This window comes from Macaca thibetana, chromosome 11 (assembly GCF_024542745.1).
Source record: "Macaca thibetana thibetana isolate TM-01 chromosome 11, ASM2454274v1, whole genome shotgun sequence".
NCBI lineage: Eukaryota > Metazoa > Chordata > Mammalia > Primates > Cercopithecidae > Macaca > Macaca thibetana.
The window spans coordinates 104,554,751-104,576,563 of NC_065588.1; the positions used below are offsets into that span (position 1 = coordinate 104,554,751).

General features: G+C 43.7%; 1 protein-coding gene and 1 long non-coding RNA gene across 40 annotated transcripts in view; one reads left to right on the top strand and one right to left on the bottom strand.

Moving 5' to 3' along the window:
- ISCU (iron-sulfur cluster assembly enzyme) overlaps positions 1-21,813 on the top strand; it is a 627,706-nt gene that overhangs the window by 501,624 nt on the left and 104,269 nt on the right. Inside the window, exon 1 of one of the 39 annotated variants that reach the window (XM_050749913.1) lies at positions 11,008-11,011. The exons of 35 other annotated variants lie outside the window; for them this stretch is intronic. The gene's annotated coding sequence lies outside the window, so the exon portion shown is untranslated. Of the gene's footprint in view, positions 1-11,007; positions 11,012-16,570; positions 16,576-17,310; positions 17,315-21,813 lie in introns of those variants that run through there. 3 more of the 39 variants (XM_050749930.1, XM_050749902.1, XM_050749886.1) reach the window with 3 other exon arrangements.
- Positions 7,207-21,813, bottom strand: part of LOC126931544 (uncharacterized) — a 34,099-nt gene continuing 19,492 nt past the window's right edge. Inside the window, exon 3 of the long non-coding RNA XR_007717880.1 lies at positions 7,207-7,548. This is a non-coding gene — a long non-coding RNA (uncharacterized LOC126931544). The remainder of the gene's footprint in view (positions 7,549-21,813) is intronic.

Here is a 21,813-nt window from a genome sequence, read left to right on the forward strand (position 1 = left end):
CTTTCGGAGTTTAGGCACAACCGACCAGCACTAACATGAAAATAGAAATCATAATGTTGGAGGTGTTGGGACCAGAGCAACTCCATTTTGAATAAGGGCTGGGTAAAATAAGGCTGAGACCTACCGGGCTGCATTCCCAGATGGTTAAGGCATTCTTAGTCACGGGATGAGACAGGTGGTTGGCACAAGATACAGATCATAGAGACCTTGCTAATAAAACAGGTTGCTGTGAAGAAGCCAGCTATAACCCCACCAAAACCAAAATGGTGATGAGAGTGACTTCCAGTCATCCTCACTGCTACACTCCCACCGGAACCATGTCAGTTTACAAATGCCATGGCAACCTCAGAAAGTTACCCTATAGCATCTAAAAAGGGGAGGCATGAATAATCCACCCCTTGTTTAGCATATAACCAAGAAATAACCATAAAAATGGACAACCAGTAGCCCTCAGGGTTGCTCTGCCTAGGGAGTAGCCATTCCTTTATTTTTTTTCTTAATAAACTTGCTTTCACTTCACTCTATGGACTTGCCCAGAATTCTTCCTTGTGCGAGATCCAAGAACCCACTCTTGGGGTCTGGATCAGGACCTCTTTCCAGTAACAAGAAGACTGACAAAACAGTCTTTGTGGCAATAGGATACCAAATTCCAACCTGAATGTGGTATAACATCACATGACAGACAGCAAACCTTGAAGAAAATCAAAACATTTTACCCCAAAATACATTTCTTTGACATATTGTTTTGTTTTTAGATGGAGTCTCACTCTGTCACCCAGGCTGGAGTACAGTGGCACGATCTTGACTCACTGCAACCTCTGCCTCCCAGGTTCAAGCAATTCTTGTGACTCAGCCTCCCAGGTAGCTGGGATTATAGGTGCGCACCACCATGTCCAGCTAATTTTTGTATTTTTAGTAGAGACAGGGTTTCGCCATGTTGGCCAGGCTGGTCTTGAACTCCTGACCTCAAGTGATCCGCCCCCCTCAGCCTCCCAAAGTGCTGGGATTACAGGTGTGAGCCACGGCACCCAGCCCATTTCTTGACATATTTTAAAATGGCCCTGCAAAGCCATATCTTGTGGGGGGAAATTTGCATCTGTAGAGAATCTACAGATCCCTTTTTCCATCCTTTCCTGGATCTACCAGAGATTAACTAAGGGTCTGATACCTTTTAAAGTCCAAAAAAAGACATTTACCACCTATTCTCTCTGAAGGCTACTACCTTGAAGCTTCATCTGCATAACAAGAACCTTGGCTTCCACAACCCCCCTTAACTTAAGCATCCCCTTTCTAGTGGCATCAAATCTTCAGACAAGGCTTAACTCTTTCAACCAATTGCGAAACAGAAAATCTCAGAATCGCATGTGGGTAGTGGCTCAGGCCTGTTCCCAACACTTTGGGAGGCCGAGGCGGGTGGATCCCTGAGGTCAGGAGTTCAAGACTAGCCTGGCCAACACGGTGAAACCCTGTCTTTACTAAAAAAAAAAAATACAAAATTAGGCATGGTGGCGGATGCCTGTAATCCCAGCTACTCAGGAGGCTGAGGCAGGAGAATTACTTGAACCCGGGAGGTGGAGGTTGCAGTGAGTCGACATTACACCATTGTACTCCAGCCTGGGCGACAAGAGCGAAACTCCACCTCAAAAAAAAAAAAGAAAGAAAAAAGAAAATCTCAGAATTCTCAGAATCTATCTATGACCTATAAGCCCCTACTTCATCCCATCTTTTCAGGCTAAACCACTATATACCTTCCATGTATTGATTTCTGTCTTTGCCTGTATCTCCTGCCTCCCTAAAATGTATGAAAGCAAACTGCAATCCAACCTCCTTGGGCACTTTCTCAGGACCTCTTGAGATGGTTTCCTGGGCTGTGATCACTCATATTGGCTCAGAATAAACCTCTTTACATATTTCACAGAGTTTGGTTTTTCCAGTAACAATCTCACAGGTGGTTTATATGAAATCAAGTAATATACATCCAGATGCATCTTTAGGCTGTACAGGGCTAGTCCAACATTACCTTGCAGTGGGAGGCAATATTTGCAATGTTTAAGAGGGAGCAAGACAGCAGGAGTTGGAGTCCTAGTCAGCCACCTACCTGCTGTGTGGTCTTAATCAAAGCAATTCAACTCTCTGAACCTTGTTTTCACATTTATAAAGGGGGATAACACCAGAACCAACTTCACATGGTTGTTGTGGGGACTACATAAGGTCATACATTTCAGGTCTTTAGCGCTGTCCCTAGCACATGTGTATTTTGTATTTTAATTATTGATTCCACCATCTCCCCACTCACATACACCCTTAACCCCTAATCCTGACTTGCACATCTTTCTTTGACTTTAATTGCAAATCACCATCAATTGAAGATGTCCTTGGGGTCCCAAGAAGCCCTTCCTTGCCCTCAACACCCTTACCCCATTCTCTCTACCAAACCCACTGGCAGCCAGTACCCCAGGGAAATCTCAAACGTGAAAGGCCCAGACCACCACCATCTCCTGAAAGTGATCAAAGCCATCTCCCTAATTTCCTTAAATGCAGTGTTGAGAGTAGTGAGTGGCTTAAAGCCAGGGATTCGGTTATGCTAATTACACCCTTGAAGAGCCCAGCCCTGAAGTCTCATAGCTTGAAAAGAATTCTGGCAGCTGGGTTCACTTGGAAAAGAAAAGAAATGTGGAATCTAAGAGTGGCAGGAAGTGGGATGGTGGGCGGATTCAAGAAAAAGGAAGTTTTTGAAAGTTGAAAAAATAAAGGAAATTCATTCACATTAAAACAACAAAAGGATATCCTTTCACCAATCAGATGAGCAAAAACAAAACACTGGATATTGCCCAGCCTTGACAAGGCAAAGAGTAACAGGAGCTTAAACTCACCAAAATGACAAGGCATAGCTTTTTCCAAGGCAATGGCAGATTCCATAAAACTTCAAAACTTGCATAAACTTCTACCCTCTCAACTCTATTTCTAGGACCCATCTTTCCTACAGACATACACGTGCACAAATATATATGGAGAAGGGTGTGCTTGAAACAGACACAAAATAGATGGAAACAATTAAATGCCCATTAACAAAGGAATGGATAATATGCTGTTGAAATATTAAATGTATCTCTTTTTAAAAATGAAGATTTCCTTGTGTGCACAAGACCCATTTATAATATAAGTATTATTAAAAAGAAAGGAAATGGTCTTGGGGGAAAAAAATCAGAATCATAAATCCTGAATGTGAACTTTAGACCTTTAATACATTTTGTTAGACATGAGTTCTAAATTTCTTTTCAAAGAATCAGTATGTCGTATGTTCAATTCTTTGCCTTCTACTTTTAAACTTAACTTCCTCATAAAGCAACCTTTTCCGATTACCTGCTCCACCCTGACTCATTCCGATTACCTGCTACCTGCTCTGCCCTGACTCATTCTCCACCCTGCATAACCATTTTTCCTGCCAAACCACTCATGCCATCGCTCTCTTTAAATTAGCCAATCGGAATTAGTTTAGCCTGTGCCGTCTAACCCTAGCCAACAGGGGAAAGACACAGCAGCAGGGGCCACATGTGTCAGCAATAAGAACCCTTTTCCCTCCCTTGTCCAAGTGTGCACTCACCATTGCTCCATCTGTAAGGGCACATCCTTCTATAGAAGTAACTTGCCTTGCTGAGAATTAAAAAGAAAATTTTATATTCGAGTGCTATTTCTTTTGTAGCATCGAAACTTTAATTATAACAATTTCAAGTGGCCTAGGCTTCCAAATGTGTTTCTAATGTAGTTGTTTCCTATACCTCAGGTATCCAGAGAGCAAAGACTATGGGAAATACTGATGTCGCTCAATACTCACCAAAGATGAAAATGAGTTCATTTCCTTAACCGCCTAGTTGAAATGGTCTTTAAACTAGGCCCTATTTACTTGCCAGGAACCTATGTTACAGCAGCACCCAGACGCAAAAGGAACACCTATTAGCCATAATTCCCTCAAACATCATCAACCATGGTGATGTTACAGGAAAGGGGTCCTGATCCAGACACCAAGAAAGGGTTCTTGCATCTTGCATAACAAGGAATTCAGGGTGAGTCCATAAAGTGAAAGCAAGTTTATCAGGAAAGTAAAGGAACAAAAGAATGGCTAACCTATAAACACAGCAGCCCCGAGGGCTGCTGGTTGCCAGTTTTTATGGTTATTTCTTGATGATATGCTAAACAAGGGGTAGATTATTCATGCCTCCCCTTTTTAGACCATATAGGGTAACTTCCTGAGGTTGCCATGGCATTTGTAAACTGTCATGGCGCTAGTGGGAGTGTAGCAGTGAGGACGACCAGAGGTCACTCTCATCGCCATCTTGGTTTCGGTGGGTTTTGGCCAGCTTCTTTACTGCAAGCTGTTTTATCAGCCAAGTCTTTATGACCTGTATCTTGTGCTGACCTCCTGTCTCATCCTGTGACTGAGAATGCCTAACCATCTGGGAATGCAGCCCAACAGGTTTCAGCCTTATTTTACCCAGGTCCTATTTAAGATGGAGTTATTCTACTTCAAATGTCTCCGACAGTGAGAAGATCTCTGCCAGAGCTGGAACTAAAGAAGAGTGCCCGGAATTGTGTTACTGTCACGCGCGTCCATGTGGAGAGAGTCCACCAAACAGGCTTTGTATGAGCAACAAGGCTATTTATTTCACCTGGGTGCAGGTGGGCTGAGTCCGAAAAAGGAGTCAGCAAAGGTTGATGGGATTATCATTAGTTCTTACAGGTTTGGGATAGACATACAAAGTACATTCTCAAGGGCGGGGAGAATATTACAAAGCACCTTCTTAAGGGTGGGGGAGAATATTACAAAGTACCTTATTAAGGGCGGGGGAGAATATCAGTTAGGGTGGGGCAGGAACAAATCACAGTGGTGGATTGTCATCAGTTAAGACTATTTTCACTTCTTTTGTGGATTTTCAGTTGCTTCAGGCCATCTGGATGCATACCTGCAGGTCACAGAGGATAGATGGCTTAGCTTGGGCTCAGAGGCCTGACATTACCACTTATGCAGCCCATAGCCTGGTGTTCACCAAAGGGGCCAGTCAAAAATTTCTAGCATACTTGAAGCTATTGAAAATCACATATGTGCACAGTATATGCAAGATAAGTATTTATAGTAAATGTATATACCTTCTATTCTGAATAATACACTGTATTTCAGTGATGGTCTATTAAGTATTTAGAAATGACACTGGATACATAAAATGGAAAGTATCCTGAAGAAACAATGGTTATCACAAGGTCTCCCACTCTGTTATCCAGAACAGCTTGTATTTTTTTAGGAATGAAATTTTAAAGACATTGTTCTGTGAGTTCAAGAAATGGTCTTCTCCACACCAGGGTTATGAGCTATTCTGCTTATAAACTACTCTGGCTGTGTCCACTTCTCTTGGATCTTCAGAAACATCTCACAGTTCAATGAAAGATAGTTTATACCCAAAATAAACACACTTGCTATGTTAAAAATAAAAAAAGAAAGTAAATGCAAAAGTACACATAGGCAGATGTACATGTGTGCAAATGCATAGAAAAAACCTTCAAGAATACACTCCAAACTGTTAAAAAGCGGGCATCTCTGGAGAGAGAGGAAGTAGAACTTGAACTTCGTAGGCCATTTGCAGTGGTTTACGCCTGTAATCCCAGCACTTTGGGAGGCCGAGGCAGGCGGATCACCTGAGGTAGGGAGTCCAAGACCAGCCTGATCAACATGGAGAAACACCATCTCTACTAAAAAAAAAAAAAAATACAAAAAATTAGCCAGGCGTAGTGGCGCATGCCTGTAATCCCAGTTTCTTGGGAGGTTGAGGCAGAATCACTTGAATCTGGGAGGCGGCGGTTGCAGTGAGCTGAGATCGCACCATTGCACTCCAACCTGGGCAACAAGAGTGAAACTCTGTTTCAAAAAAAAAACAACAATAACAACAGAATTTGAACTTCATATTCTATGCAAAAAAGGAAAAAAATCTAAGAGAGAAAAAAAAATACATGAGGAATATGGTTTCTCAATTTAAAAACCTCCCCCTTCCAACACCATCTTCTATCCCTGTCATTCTTTTTTTTTTTTTTTTTTTTTTTTTTGAGGCAGGGTCTGGCTCTGTCATCCAGGCTGGAGTACAATAACGCAATCTTGGCTCCCTGTAACCTCTGCCTCCCAGATTCACGCAATTCTCCTGCCTCAGCCTTCCAAGTAGCTGGGATTACAGGCATGCGCCACAACACCCAGCTAATTTTTGTATTTTTAGTAGAAATGGGGTTTTGCCATGTTGACCAGGCTGGTCTTGAACTCCTGACTTCAAGTGATCCACCCGCCTCAGCCTCCCAAAGTGCTGGAATTACAGGTGTGAGCCACCGCACCCGCCCCATCCCTGTCATTCTTAAGAAGAAGATAGATTTAGGTCCTAATTTTAACTATTCAGAAAGCTTTTAGATGTATGCCTTGCTTAGGCTTCTCTGGCAACTCCCCAAGCCTGCATCAGCTTAGCATCCAATCCATTAAGGTTTCCCCACGGGGCTGAGGTCCCTGCCACAGGGTGTCCTAAATACAGAGAAAGTCTAGGCAAAATTTACACATGACACAGTTATGGTCTTACACAATCTTTCACCTTTGTCTTTTTGTAAACCTTGATTTATTTTGCTTCCCTTGGCACATTATCTCCCCTTCCAGATATTTTTGCAGTGGATATTGTATTCTTTAAGCCTTTCTTGATTGCCAGTGAGAGAAACTAAATTAGCAAAAGGTGGAATTCATTATAAGCATTCAATGAACGTTTGCTGTTGCTGCTGCCCGGCTGTTGTTAGTGAAGGCAGGATTTGCCTGGGTTGGGGAACAGCCGGATCCAGGAATTTGTACATTCTCAAGAAATTTCTTAATCTCTATCTGCTGCTTGTCTCTGCTCCTGTTTCAGTGAAGTCCCTTTCACTTGTGAGACTCAAGTCAAACCGAGTTTAGCAAACAAAAGTGGGGAGGAAATACTGGCTCAGATAACTGAAAACCCCAGAGGCTAGCTTCAGAAACTACTTCATATTGACGCTACAACTATGTAAATTACATAATCACCCAGGAAGCGAGGGCGTGCAGCCAGATCTATCGAACGAAATGAACACACAGTGGGAAAAGACTCATCCCTGCAAAGGTAAATCTGGGTTTTGTCACCCATAAATGGCAGAAATAACACACACACCTCAGTCTTCTCTCTGTTCTCTTCTTTCTCTCTCCCACTCTCCCTCTCTCATTTTGCCCTCTCTTGCTTGGAAACTGCCTTCTTCTGGCATTCTGATCTTTATGATAGGAAATAATGTCTGCCAAGAGATCCCAAATCCCAAATTAGCCTGACTCTCTCCATTTCAAGCCCAAAATGACTCAATGAAGGGTCTGGTATCAGTTATCTACTGCTGCACAATGAATTACCCAGAAACGGAAAGGCTTACAACAAGACCATTTATTATCTCACTTCGTGTCTTGCAGGTCAGGAATCCAGGGGCAGCTTAGCTGGGTGAGTATGGCTCAGTGTCTCCCATGCCAGAAATCATCTTCTGAAAAAAAAAAAAAATAGAATTATGCGACCCCAAACTCACTATGCCAAAGGGAAAGTTAAGCTTGGGAACTGAGCCACCACTACTGTCTTCCTTTTGTTCCCAAATGGACAGCTGTGATTTCACAACCCAAATCATGACCTCATTTCCTCTACTCCCTCTTTTCATGTTTATCTTATGTAAAATGTAGATTTACTGAGAGGGAGATAATACATAATTGACTTTTCCTCTACTCCCTCTTTTCACATGTACAATGTTGATTGATTGATTGATTGATTGATTGATTTTTTTGAGACAGAGTCTTGCTCTGTTGCCCAGGCTGTAGTGCAATGGTGCAATCTTGGCCCACTGCAACCTCCACCTCCAAGGTTCAAGCAATTCTCCTGCCTCCACCTCCTGAGTAGCTGGGATTACAGCTACACACCAGATAAGTTTTGTATTTTTAGTAGAGACGTGGTTTTGCCATGTTGGCCAGGCTGGTCTGGAACCCCTAGCGTCAAGTGATCCAACTGCCTCAGCCTCCCAAAGTGCTAGGATTACAGGCATGAGTCACTGTGCCCCGCCTAAAGTTTAGATTTATTGAGACTAATCAGGGCCTCACAAGAATGTAACCATCTACCTCACTGCATATCTCCCTCGCTTCCTCCCGTCTCCCACTCCTTGCTCTTTCTCCTTTAAATACCAGAGTGCATACAAAGTCCCCTTTGGAGAAAAGCAGAGATCACAGATGCTCCTGCGATTTCTATTTTTCCTGGTTGCATCCTCAACCTTAGCTAAATAAACCTCTAATGGCCTCAGTCACTTTTTGGTTAACAATTAGAATGCTGTTAACTAGGGCTGGGGAATCCACTTCCAGAAGAAGTCACTTATGTGGCTGGAAAGCTCCTGCTAGTGAAGGCAGATCCTCTCCATGTGGGCCTCTCCACAGGAGGCTGGAGCCTCTGCACAACAAGGCAGTTGGCTTCACCTGAAGGGAGTGATCTGGGAGAGAGAACATTGCCTGAAACCGATTTGGATTGAAAAGAATAAATAAATCAATATTTAAATATTTTTTTAAAAGACAGAAAACATCTGGCAGAAACTATCCCTTTTATGATCAGCCTCAGACATCACATACCATCATTCTATTAATTTAAAGCAAGCCCCTAAGTTCAGCCCACGTTTTATGAAAGGGAGAGCTTCACTTTTTGAAGGAAGGAGTATCAAAGAACCTGTGACTATGTTACAGGACCCCACCGCTTACCCAAAGTCAGTGGTTTGCTCACTATAGTCCCTTCTGTGGACGCCAGAAATATGTTACAGGAAAGCGGTCCCAGTACAGACCCCAAGAGAGGGTTCTTGGATCTCGTGCAAGAAAGAATTCAGGGTGAGTCTGCAGTGCAAAGTAAAAGCAAAGAAAGTAAAGTGGTGAAAGGACAGCTACTCCATAGACAGAGTAGGACGTTCCTGAAAGTAAGAGGAGGAACGCATTCCCGCTAGGTACAATGCTTGTATATATGGGGAGATGTGCTCTAAGGGTTTGTGATAGAGGATTAATTTTCTTAATAACTATATTTTGCAAGAATCTATATTACTATCTTTAAAGCAAAATTAGGAATGCCTATGTTCTCCAGATATCAGGATATCTGGACACTCCCAAGTCTGGGTCTGTTTAGTAAACATTATTAATTTGTTCCCTTAACCGTAAACATCTAGAGGCTCAGAATGCCAAACTTCCTGAGGATGCAGACCAGCAGGTCCCAGCCTCATTTTCCAGCCCTCACTCAAGATGGAGTCACTCTGATTCAAACGCCTCTCACAGATATATTTTCAAACCAACACAGGACTAATTAGTCTTGGTTGGGTCAAGTGTTTTCCTTTAAACCAATCAACTGTGACCAGAGGCAGGGTTATACTATAACAATGGCTACTCCCTCTACAATCTTGCAGATTTAAGTAGAAAAAAAGATTTCTAGAAAGGGGGATGCACAAACAGAGAAAAAGAACTCTTTTCCTCCAGCTCCAGAAAGAAAAATCCCAGAGGAGGATTCTGATGGGCTCAGCTTGCATCATATGCCTCTTCCAAGAGCCATCAATCACTGTGGTCAGGGGCAGGATGTAATGCTGAAATATGAGAATGCAGGGGGATTCCAGGTGGTCACTCATGATCGTCTCCACGGTGTACTTCAACCATGCTACTTTGTCTTTTTATGTCTTAGTCTCAGCATCTGCTAAATAGAGATTAGAAAGCCTTGTACATAGAGTTGTTATGACTATTAAATTAGATGATATCTGTGAAGCACAATGTCTAGCTACAAAAAAGCCTATTAAGATTCTCAAGTACTTAAAATTCATCTCAAAATGACATTTTTTATTTTTATTTTTTTTGTGTGTGATGTCTCGCACTGTCACCCACACTGGAGTACGGTGACACAATCTCGGCTCACTACAACCTCCACCTACCAGGTTCAAGCAATTCTCCTGCCTCAGGCTTCCTAGTAGCTAGGATTACAGGTGCCTGCCACCACACACAGCTAATTTTTGTGTGTGTGTATTTTTAGTAGAGATGGGGTTTCACCATATTGGCCAGGCTGGTCTCGAAATCCTGACCTTGTGATCTGCCCACCTCAACTTCTCAAAGTGCTGGAATTACGGGTGTGAACCACTGCACCTGTCCTATTTTTTTTTTTTTTATTTTATTTTTTGAGAAGCGTCTCTCTCTGTCACCCAGGCTGGAGTGCAGTGGCGCAATCGCAGCTCACTGCAACCTCTGCCTCCCAGGTTCAAGCCATTCTCCTGCATCAGTCTCCTGAGTAGCTGGGACTACAGATGCACATTACCACACCCGGCTAATTTTTGTAATTATTATAATTTATTTATTTATTTATTTATTATTTTTTATTTTTTTGAGACAGAGTCTCGCTGTGTCACCCAGGCTGGAGTGCAGTGGCACGATTTCGGCTCACTGCAACCTCCGCCTCCCGAGTTCAAGCAATTCTCCTGCCTCAGCCTCCTGAGTAGCTGGGATTATAGGCAGGCACTACCATGCCTAATTTTTTATATTTTTAGTAGAGACAGGGTTTCACCATGTTGGCCAGGCTGGTCACGAACTCCTGACCTCAAGTGATTCGCCCGCCTCAGCCTCCTAAAGTGCTGGGATTACGGGTGTGAGCCACCGTGCCTGGTCACAAATTGGCATTTTTAAAAAAGCAATTTATAATTGGAAAGTCTCAGGGCTCACTCTTCATTTCTAATTCTCATAATCCTTACTTTCTCATTGTGGCTGACTTCATCCACAAACAGGCTTTCCTCAGGAGAACAAAATAGCTGCAGTAGCTCCAGGTCTCATGTTTGAAACCCATGCAATCTATGGACACAAATTGTCTTTCTCCCTACTCACAAACAGTCTTGACATTCACTCACATTGGCTGACTTCAGTCACCCGTCCACTTCTGAATCAATCACTCTGTCCAGGGGACGGGGGCTGGGGTCAGAGAAATGGAATGCTGATTGGCTTAAACCAATCACAATCCACCCCTGATGACTGAGGATGGAGTCAATCTCCCGGGAGCACAAGGGATACAAGAGAAGGATGATATGAAAATCAGGTCATATAAGGAAAGAGGGTAAAAGAGAGTGGGTGCTGTGGGCCAGAGTCAGCTGGCCTGCCAAACCCAGCCTGCTATTGTAAATAAAGTTTTATTGGAACACAGCCACAGTCATTCATCTATATGTTGTCTATAGCTGCTTTTGTGGTACAATAACAGAATTAAATAGTTGCAACAGAGACCACATGGCTGCAAAGCCAAAAATGTTTACTATCGGGGCCTTTACAGAAAAAAGGTTGCAGATCCCTGCATGTAGGCAAACATACAATTTCCACTGCAGTCGTATTCAAACCACACTTTCTTCCCTCCTCCCAGTCCTTCTCTGTTGAGAGACATCACGACAAACCAGAAGAGCAGGCATCTCTCAGCAGAAGAATCCTCCCAGGGTCCATCAACTCCTACCCCATTGCCAATGAGTAAACACACAGCCTGTGGAACAACATCAGGCAGAGGACTGGTTTGAGAAGAGATTTTGTGGCTGCTGGAGCGTACAGGCTCTGTCTCCATTACCCATCATGGAACTTCACCATTCAAAGATCAATGACGTGCAGCCTAGATGATGCTGGCAAGCCAGGGGCTGTGGATCCCAATTTTTCCTCCGTGATAAATGGGGAGCAATCTCCAGGAGCTCTAGCCTGGAAGACAGCCCTAGTTAAATTACTTTATCGCCCAGCTGAGAGATGGCCAGCTTGGAGGAGATGTACTCAAGCAGCATGCTAACTAGACTCAGCATCAGCACACAGACCCCTCCTCAGAGCAGCACACTCCTCCCTCCTCTTTCCCACCAAAGAGCAGAAGAATTCCACCCTGGCATTGGCTTATGGAAATTGCTCTCCCTGACACTTCCATAGTAAATAAGATCAGGAGTCTGTGTACTTCCCACTCACTTCACATGCACATATCTGAGATCACTGCTTTCAAGCTTGCCAAGTGGCAGAGAACTTGTACATCATGGAGTCCTTGCAGACACTCAAAATGCTGGTATATCATGCTTAAAAGAAACCTCCAGTGCAAAGACTAAGTGCACAGGCATTAGAGATAGGCAGAACAGGATTTAGATCCCAGCTCTGCAACTTACCATGGGCAAGTATCTTGGTTCAGGATCCTTCAGAAACTTACTTTAAGACAAGGGTTTGAGTGTACATAGTTGATTTAGAAAGTGACCTCAGGAAGCACCACAAGGCAGTGGGGAAGAGGAGGAACCAATAAAGGGCATGTATCAAGGAAGCTATCACTGGAGCTGAATTCTGCTGGAGAACCAATGTTAAACACTGCCTTAATGCTAACTCATCCAAGCAGCAAGGGAGCTGGGGTATTAATACTCCAACTCCCATATGTTATTTGAGGGATGCTGCCAGAGGCATTAACCCCTAGGCACTTCTGGCCTACTATGTATGGGGGAATCTGGTGGCCAAAGAGAGTCCTTGGGCAAACAGCTGCCAATGCTAGGAGATGGAAGTCCTGCCCACGGACTTGGAAATGGTAAAACCCAAGGGGGTAGGAGTGGGGCTTGTAGGGGTACCAACAACATATGCTACAGCAAGCAACCTAATCTCTCTAAGACTCAAGTTTCCTCGTCTACAAAATGTAAATTACTTGTAGCAAATAATATCTAATATCATGGGGTTGCTTTGAAGGGTAAAGTCAATACTGCAAATTAAAATATTCAGCACAGTGTGTGGCACTAGTAAACATCTAATAAATAATAGCTATGTTTACAAAACATCACCTGCAAAATGAAATGTGTAATAAATGCCACGCTCATTTTTTAATCAACTCTGAGCCCCCAACTTATGGAGTTGGCAAGAAATCAATCTCCCTGTTTTGAGGTGGTCCTTCCACCTAAGGTCACATTAGAATCTGAGAGGTTTAACTTGGGGCCAGGAAATAAAGGATAAACTCTGGCCTTCACTTCCCCATGACCTTACTGTTTATCATACAACTCTGCAGAATCCATTAAGTTTGGCCACAGGAATGTTTGTGGAGGCTGGAGGGCCCAGTACCCAGGGTCCAGCTTCTTTCAGCGTACCCCAGCCATTCCACACCTCCCCATCCTGACCACCAGTAGGGGTCCAGCCACCTCCCCAGGATCCCATGAGAGAGTGGATTGAGGCATCTGCAGAGCTCCCACCCCTCTGGTGTTGAGGGATCTCCCTCCTCGCTCATTGTTTCTGCCTCTTTCCCACTCCTCAAAGCCACTCATCTCTCTATCTTTTGAGCCATAAGCCAAGGGCTGCAAGCTGAAGGGCAAACAGAATGGTTCAAGTTCCCTGAGATTACAGAGTGCCTTCTTGGAACTGGGCTCTATAGCTCCTGGCTGCCAGTATTATCTAGGATGTTTATCACTGATCTTTGAATGGTAACATTCTGTGATGGATAATGGAGTCAGAGCCTATGCACTCCTGCAGCAGCCCCGAAAGCTCTCATCTACCAGTCCTCTGTCTGATGTGAATCCACAGGCTTCATATTTAGGTCATTGGCTATGGAGTAGGTTTTGATGGACCCTGGGAGAATTCTTCTGCCTACCGACAACTACACTTCTAGTATGTTTCGATGTTCTAACAAGACAGAAGAGGAAAGAGTAAAAAAAACATTTATTGAGTACCACTTGGAGCAGACATTGCATGCCCACCTACCCAGCACTCTTCTTTCCCCTTCTTAACAGTATGCAGTAGAGGAGAATTTATAAAGAACTTCCATCCATTCTGAGTCTTTTCTTGTAACAAAACAAAACACAAATTAATGGTGTTGCAATGAATTATCCTGTCACATAAAAATTTGTGCTAAATCAACTATCATATCAAATTGTAATATAAGCTAGTAGCAAGAGCCAATGATCTAATGAGAAAAGGATGGAAGAAAAAGCCAAAACTATAAATTCTATTCATTCAGGGTTTTGTTAGGGTATTTTTTCTGTGAATTACAAAGAAACATGTTAATTTCTGAAGAGTGTCTGGTATACAGTAAGCAGAGAAGATATTCCATTCTAAAGACACACTTGTGCTTTGAGAAACAGAGTTTATGTTATTTCTCTAGGAGTGGCCAGATGTCTGGCTTTTCAAAATGAACACAAATAGTTCCTTTTCCCAAGGGGATGAGACAGTGACCCAGGAAAATATAACCTTGCCTCATCTCCAGCAAAGGTATCAAATGCATGGAAATTTAACACAGATAATTTGCTGCTATTTGGGGCTTTCACATAGCCCCAAATTTTACCTCAGTTGTTACTATGCAAGACTGAAAGTTTCAGAAACTCAAATCAAACTGATTTAAGCCTAAAGGGGGATTTACTGGCTTGTATAACTTGAAAGTTCAGGTGCAACTTGATCGAAGTGCTCAAAAGACAGAATCAATATTTGGTTCTTCTCTCTTTTTTGTCTCTGTGTTGGCTTCACTCTCAGGTAGGTGTTTCTGCCAGTGTAACAAAATAAATGACAGCAGTTCCTGGCTTACATCCCACCAGCTCAGCCCCTCAGCAGAACAATGCATCTTTATCAGGATCTCTCTCACAAGTCCTGGAATTCACTCTGATTGGATCGGCTAGGGTCATGTGCCTTCCCTGAACCTTGTTGTGGCTTGGGATGCAATAAATCCTCTGACTGGCCAAAGCTAAAATTGTCAGAGGCGTGTGAACCAGAGCTACTCCATCTTAAATAGGACCTGGGTAAAATGAGGCTGAGATCTGCTGTGCTGCATTCCCAGGAGGTTAAGGCATTCTTAGTAACAGGATGAGACAGGAGGTCAGCACAAGATACGGGTCTTACAGACATTGCTGATAAAACAGATTGCTGTAAAGAAGCCGGCTATAACCCACCGAAACCAAGATGGCAAGAAGAGTGACCTCTGGTCGTCCTCACTGCTACACTCCCACTGTGAAAGCCTCAAATAGCAGTTTACAAATGCCATGGCAATGTCAGGAAGTTACCCTTTATGATCTAAAAAGGGGAGACATGAATAATCCACCTCTTGTTTAGCATATCATCAAGAAACAACCAGAAAAATGGGCAACCAGCAGCCCTCAGGGCTGCTCTATGGAGCAGCCATTCTTTTACTCCTTTACTTTCCTAATAAACTTGCTTTCTCTTTAATCTGTGGACTCACCCTGAACTCTTTCTTATGCGAGATCCAAGAACCCTCTCTTGGGGTCTCAGTCGGGACCCCTTTCCTGTAACAAAATTGCCTACCCAGGGAGGCAGGAATGGGGCTAACCTACACCACATTAAGTCAGAGGTCGGGAAAGCTAGCTCAATACATCAGATAGATGTTATCAGAAGAAGGGCCACACAAAACTGATGCCCCTGCAGGGTTTCCAGCTATCATCTGATTTTCAAAATGACCCCCAATTATTTGGGCTTTTTACTCTTTTTTCATCTCAAAGTTATACACACCCATTGAAATAATTACCTCCGTTATATAGACTAAGAAACCGAGGCTCAGAAGAACCAAGTAACACTCAAGTTCTCCTAACCAAACAAGGAAGAGCTGGGACCGAAACTCTCCGTCTGTGTGACTCCAAAGTGAAGTCTGCCCAGGGTCTTTTCTTTAAATGTCCATGTACAGGCCAATGAGTCATTTTCAGTTGTTCAAAGTCTTCCACTGTATACACAAACCAAAGATACCAATGGCATTCCTGCCCTGTCACTCCCACATCCCAGGGCAAGCAAATTTCAGGAACCCGTTCGCAGCCCCTCTTGAAGAGGAATTGAAGACTGAGTTAGTAAATCTGTGCTGAGCTAATGCATTTTTCTGGTTGACAACTTCACCGCTGCCACCAACCTCAGTGCTTTGCTGATGTCAGGCAAGAAACGCAAAATATATTCTGCCTGTCATTCTAGTCACCTCTTCCTGTCCAACCCACATGCTAAAAACAGGCAAACAGTGTGGTTGAAGGGTCTTTCATGGCTCCATATCCAGAGTGGAGCCTGAGGTCCCCTCTCTAGAGAATGGAGTGATAGAAGATACCAATAGCATTATGCCTGGGTGTCCCCTTCACCAAGAAAACCCACTTCTGGGCATCTATCCTAAAAAAAAATACTCAGAGAGGTGAGCAGTCATGGATATACAGGTATCTTCTGAAATATATGCTCAGAGTGCCCACAACAGATTACCCTGGGCACTTGTTAACAAGGGGCATCAGGCTGTGGTTCACACCTGTAATCCCAGCACTTTGGGAGGCCAAGGCAAACAGATCACCTGAGGTTGGGAGTTCGAGACCAGCCTGGCCAACATGGTGAAACCCTGTCTCTACTAAAAATACAAAAATTAGCCAGCGTGGTGGCACACACATGTAATCCCAGCTACTCAGGAGGCTGAGGCAGGAGGATCACTTGAACCCAGGAGGTGGAGGTTGTGATGAGCCGAGATCCCACCACTGCACTCCAGCCTGGGCAATGGAGCGAGACTCTGTCTCAAAAAAAAAAAAAAAAAAAAAGGTTGGGGGACATTCACTGGGCAAAGGGTGGGGGTGGGGCAGGACCTCTGCATTCCACTCACATCTGCAAAATCAGAATCTCCTAAGCTGTTGCATCCAGCCTCAGTTAAAGGCTGCAGTGAGCTATAATCATGCCACTGCACTCTAGCCTGGGTGACAGAGCAAGACATCATCTCTAAAAAGAGAAAAAGTAAAAATAATAATAATAATAAAGTAAGGGGAGGGCGGGATCCCTGCATTTCACTCACACCTGTGAAATCGGAATCTCCTAAGATGACCCCCAGTGATTCCTGCCTCCCGCTGTGTCCCTGGTATTCACACCCACCTTCTTACAGTCTCCTCCCACCTTGAACAGGCCTGGCCTCTGTAACTAATGCAATGGCATATTGCAGAAGTGACAGAGCGCCCTCTGAGGTTAAGTCATAAAAGACACTGCAGCCTTGTCTTGCTTTCTCTTGGGTCACTCTTTGTGGGGGAAACTCAGCCGCCATGTCATGAGGACATTCAAGCAATCCTATAGAGAATTCTGCAGGTCCAGGAGCTGGATTCTGCCAACAGCCAGCACAGACCTTGTGAGACAGCCGCCTTCGAAACGGATCCTCCAGCCTCAGTTGAGTCTGAACCACATCTTGACTCCTGAGAGACCTCAAGCCAGAAGCAACCAGCTAGGACGCTCCCTAATTCCTGACTCTCAAAACCTCTGTGAGACAAACGAATAGTCATTGTTTAAAGCTGTTAGGCTTGGGGGTAATTTGTTATTGAGCAGTAGTTATTACACAGGGTGAGCCCAGGATCTACATGTTTACAAGCTCCTTGGGAAAGTCAGACCCACTGAAGCCACTGGAGGCCAAGGATGTCCCTGCAACATTGTTTAGATTTAGAAAGTAACATCGACGCCCCCTAGGGGATTAGAGAAGCAAATTATAGTCTACCTGCTGGATGGCCAACAAGGCACATAGGAGATAGCTAGTAGCTACCTTATCTTTTTTCAAAGGCTGCCAAGCATTTATGACATATTGAATAAAAAATCAGTTCACATGCACAATGCATAATATAATCCTATTTTTCTTTCATATAGAGCATTATTATATAATCCCTCATGTCCCAGGCCTTAGCCTGAGATGTGTGTGATTATGTAAGTCTTTTACTCCTTGAAGAAGTTCTTGTCATTCCTAAATTATTAAGGTGCAAGCCCACAGCAGCCTAATGGCTTGGAATTCGCCCCAGCTATTTCTGAGGGTTCCGCAGGAATCCTTTTACCTAAGCTCAGGAATGTGCCCACGGGTCCTGCTGGCGTTGGCATCCTGCTGTGCCACTGCTGTGGTCTGCTGGGGCGGCTCCCACCCCCGCCCAGGAGCAGGATGGCTCATATTCACCCACGTAGGGATACAGGCCCTTACGAATATCCAAGTGAGACCAGGATGTAGTTATTTGTTTTACACACATAATAAATAAAAACAATCCCAATGTAAAAGCTGGCTTTAAAGAAGGAGAAAATAGAGGCGATCAAGCGTAATAGTTCAAGGTCTGACTCCACCTTTTACTTAAATCAGGCACGTTAGCCTCATCTCTTTGCGGTCCCACTGCGCTGAACAATTCTGGGGCCACAATTCCTATTGTGTTCTTGTATAGAGCACCCCCTGGAGTCAAATCATGCCTTTATTTCCTCATCTGTAACATGGGGGTTATAATCACAACTCATAGGGTCATTTATTAGCACTGAGCAAGTGATTTCACATAAAGCCCCTCAACAGTGTCTGGCCCAGAGTGGGCACTCAACAAATGTCACCTCTCATCTTAATTACCATCATTATTATTCACATATACTCCACACATATAATTCCACTGCCCTCCCTAGAGGTAGCTCCATTTATTAAGTGGGCACAATTGTAGAATTTTTCTGTGCATTTACATACATATATTGTGGCATTGATTTTTTTTCTTGTATGAATAGGATTGTTCTCTATTCTCAGTCATATGTGTCAGAGAAGTTTCGATGTCAGTGTGCATAGATCTGCCTCACTCTAGTGCAGATATGCCAAGGTTTATCTAACAGTCCCCACTTCTCCAGCACTTTGCTTATTTCCAGTTTTATGCTATTGCACACAATGTTGCAAAGAACATTGCTACATGCTTCTTTTTCTTAGTATTTCTTTAGATGAGATTCCTAGAAGTGGTAATTCTGGGGCAAAGGATATTTGCATTTAAAATGTTGATAGATCCTCAGCCTGTCGGTGCTACTACAGACAACAGAATAAGAGGAGAGATATAGTACCGTGAAGATTAATTTAAAATTATTGCTAAGAGTGGTTGCTAAGACTCAACATTCAAACGCTTTACTTGGAACTTCCTGCCTAAACACTCACCCTGCACGGAGGATGTTCTGGGAATATTGCCACACCTCCAAGTTCCCACCCAGCTCCTCTGAACCAAGAGAAATGGGGAATAAGGCTTCCTCTGTAGTAGACCAACAATACCCCCTGGAGAAACATGGAAACATCTCTCCTCCAAAGGACATCCCACCATCACCCCACAGTCCAAACACGACAACCACAGAGGCCAAGAGGCCAAGTCCAAGTCTGCTCATTGGATTTGGTACATTACTACCCGGAGGGAGACCAACCCTGGAGACCAGGGTACTCCTTACCAGACGTGGCACTTCTCTCTAGCCTCAGGTGAGAGCAAGAGCAAGCCTGCATATCCCTTCTGCCACCATCTGGTCCTCAATCCTCAACTCCAGCAAGCAAATGCTTGGATGAGAATGCGCACCCTGTCTCCCAAGAGCAAACAAGTGCGTTCAGGCCTGGGGCAGCCAAACTCTAAGTTTAGAAACAGATTTTGCTCCAACCCTGCAGGGGCACATTCTACCAACACACACAGTTTGCTTTAGGTTCCCTTTAGAATACTTAACTGCTCCATCTGCAGCTTCAGTATTTGAGCTTTCTGGGCATCCCCAAGAACCATGGAGAGTTATTTTGCTTATTTTCTTCTCACCAAGTGCTCACACCCAGAATCAAGGGATGGTCCTGCTCAAAGGTATACTCCAGTCCCCTTCCCAGAAAGCAGAAAATACATGTAACATTTTAAATGAGGGTTTTCCAAGCTTTGGGGAAAAAAATGTAGAAGCAGATTCTACTCCAGGAACCCTACTAAATATGCATTTATAATTTTGTATTCATTCAACAATATTTACCATCTATGCATTTATAATTTTGCATTCGTTCAATAATATTTACTAAATAAGCATTTATAATTTTGCATTCATTCAACAATATTTACATGCCAGACCTTCTTCTAGGTGCTGAGGACACAGGGGTAGGTAAAGTAAGTCAGGACACTACAGACAGTCCCCAACTTATGGTTTGATTTTTTCATTTTATGATGGTGAGAAAGCAATAGGCTTTCAGTACATTCCTTGACTCACAATGGGGTCACATCCATATTGTAAATTGAGGAGCATCTGTATAGGGATTAGATTCTAGTGTGAACATGCATAGAAAAGAAAGGCAAGAGAATATTTTTAAAGTGATAATGGCTATCCCTGAGGATTGCAATAATAGAGATATTTATTGTTTTTTATGTTTTGTGTTGTTTGCAATTTTTCCATTTGGAAAAAACTCACGGTATAGATGAATATTTATAGTTATGGGACTATACTCACAATATATTGCTAAGTGAAAAGAACTGGCTACAGAAGAATATGCAAAGTATACTTTTGTAAATATATATTTACACTGTGTGTGTATCTGCTGCGATGAGTCACTTTGGCTAGAGGGATTATGGAGGAATGTGTTGTTAAATTTTCCTTGTGTCTTTCTGCGTTTTGCAAGTGGTATGAATTGAACACATATCGCCTTTATAAAAAGGGGAAAAATAGGTCAGGCATGGTGGCTCACACCTGTAATCCCAGCACTTTGGGAGGCCAAAGTGGGGAGATCGCTTGAGCCCAGGAATTCAAGACCAGCCTGAGCAACATGGTGAGACCCTGTCTCTACAAAACAAAACAAAACAAAACAAAAATAGCCAGGCACAGTGGTATATGTGAGCCCAGGAATTCAAGACCAGCCTGAGCAACATGGTGAGACCCTGTCTCTACAAAACAAAACAAAACAAAAATAGCCAGGCATGGTGGTATACATCTGTGGTCCCAGCTACTTGGGAGGCTGAGGTGGGAGGATGACCCGAACCCAGGAGGTCAAGCCTACAGTGAGCTGTGATCACACCACTGCACTCTAGCCTGGGTGACAGAGTGAGACTCTGTCTCCAACAGAAAAGTGCGGGGGGAGGGGAGGGTGGGAAATGTTATTTAGCAATAGAACTTGGACCTAGTCCTAAATTATTCTATCCCTTCGTCTACCAAAATACCTGAAAATTCTCCATCAGAGTCAGTCATTTGGCTAAATGTTTCATTCCCAGAGGCTCCCGCTATACTACTTACGAGGAATAACACACTGGTCTCTGTCACCTGCAAAATGGAAACGTGAACAGGGAATCTGAAAACGAACTGTCACTTTAGAGAGCGAGGAGTCTGCCTGGCTCAGTAAGACACTGACAGACAGGGAAGGGGATGGGGAGTCCCAGTGGTGCATGAGGACTCTCTGCTCCGAAAGTGAGGCAGGAGGAGACTGAAGAAAAATCAGACGAGACACGGGATAAGACGGACCTCCATGCATGCCCCTCCACCTACCCCTATCCCAACACCCAGCACCCACTCTGCAGCCAAGGTCAGAGCTGTCGAAGAGTAATGAGCAACCTGTTTACTAAAAAGAAGGAAAAACCTACTTATAAGAGGTTTTCATCATAGTGAGCCGCTCTACCTGAGTCTTCAGAAATTCATCAAGGGTGACATCACTCTCCCCAGTCACAGCCCCGGGACTGAACATCCCAGCAACACTCAAAGGACTCACCCACCCACCTCCCTGTCACTGCAGCAGCAGAACTGTCAACCCTAAAAATGAGGATGGTTACGTGAGGAAATGTGACGATCACTCCTCTCCAAGCTGTCGGCTAGAATATGAGCCTGGACCTAGACTAGCTGCAGCAGGGACCATGTTTAACAAGGGGCACTGTTGACTGCTGGGACTGCTTTAATATTCCATCCAGACCTCTGATGATGAGTTATTCATTAATGACCAACTGCCTCAAGGCTCCTGTTTTATTGAAAGCTTTACAAACCATCCAAGAAATGAGATATTGAGCTAAACATTTCATTCTTCCTCTTTTCATCATTCATCCAACATTTTTTGC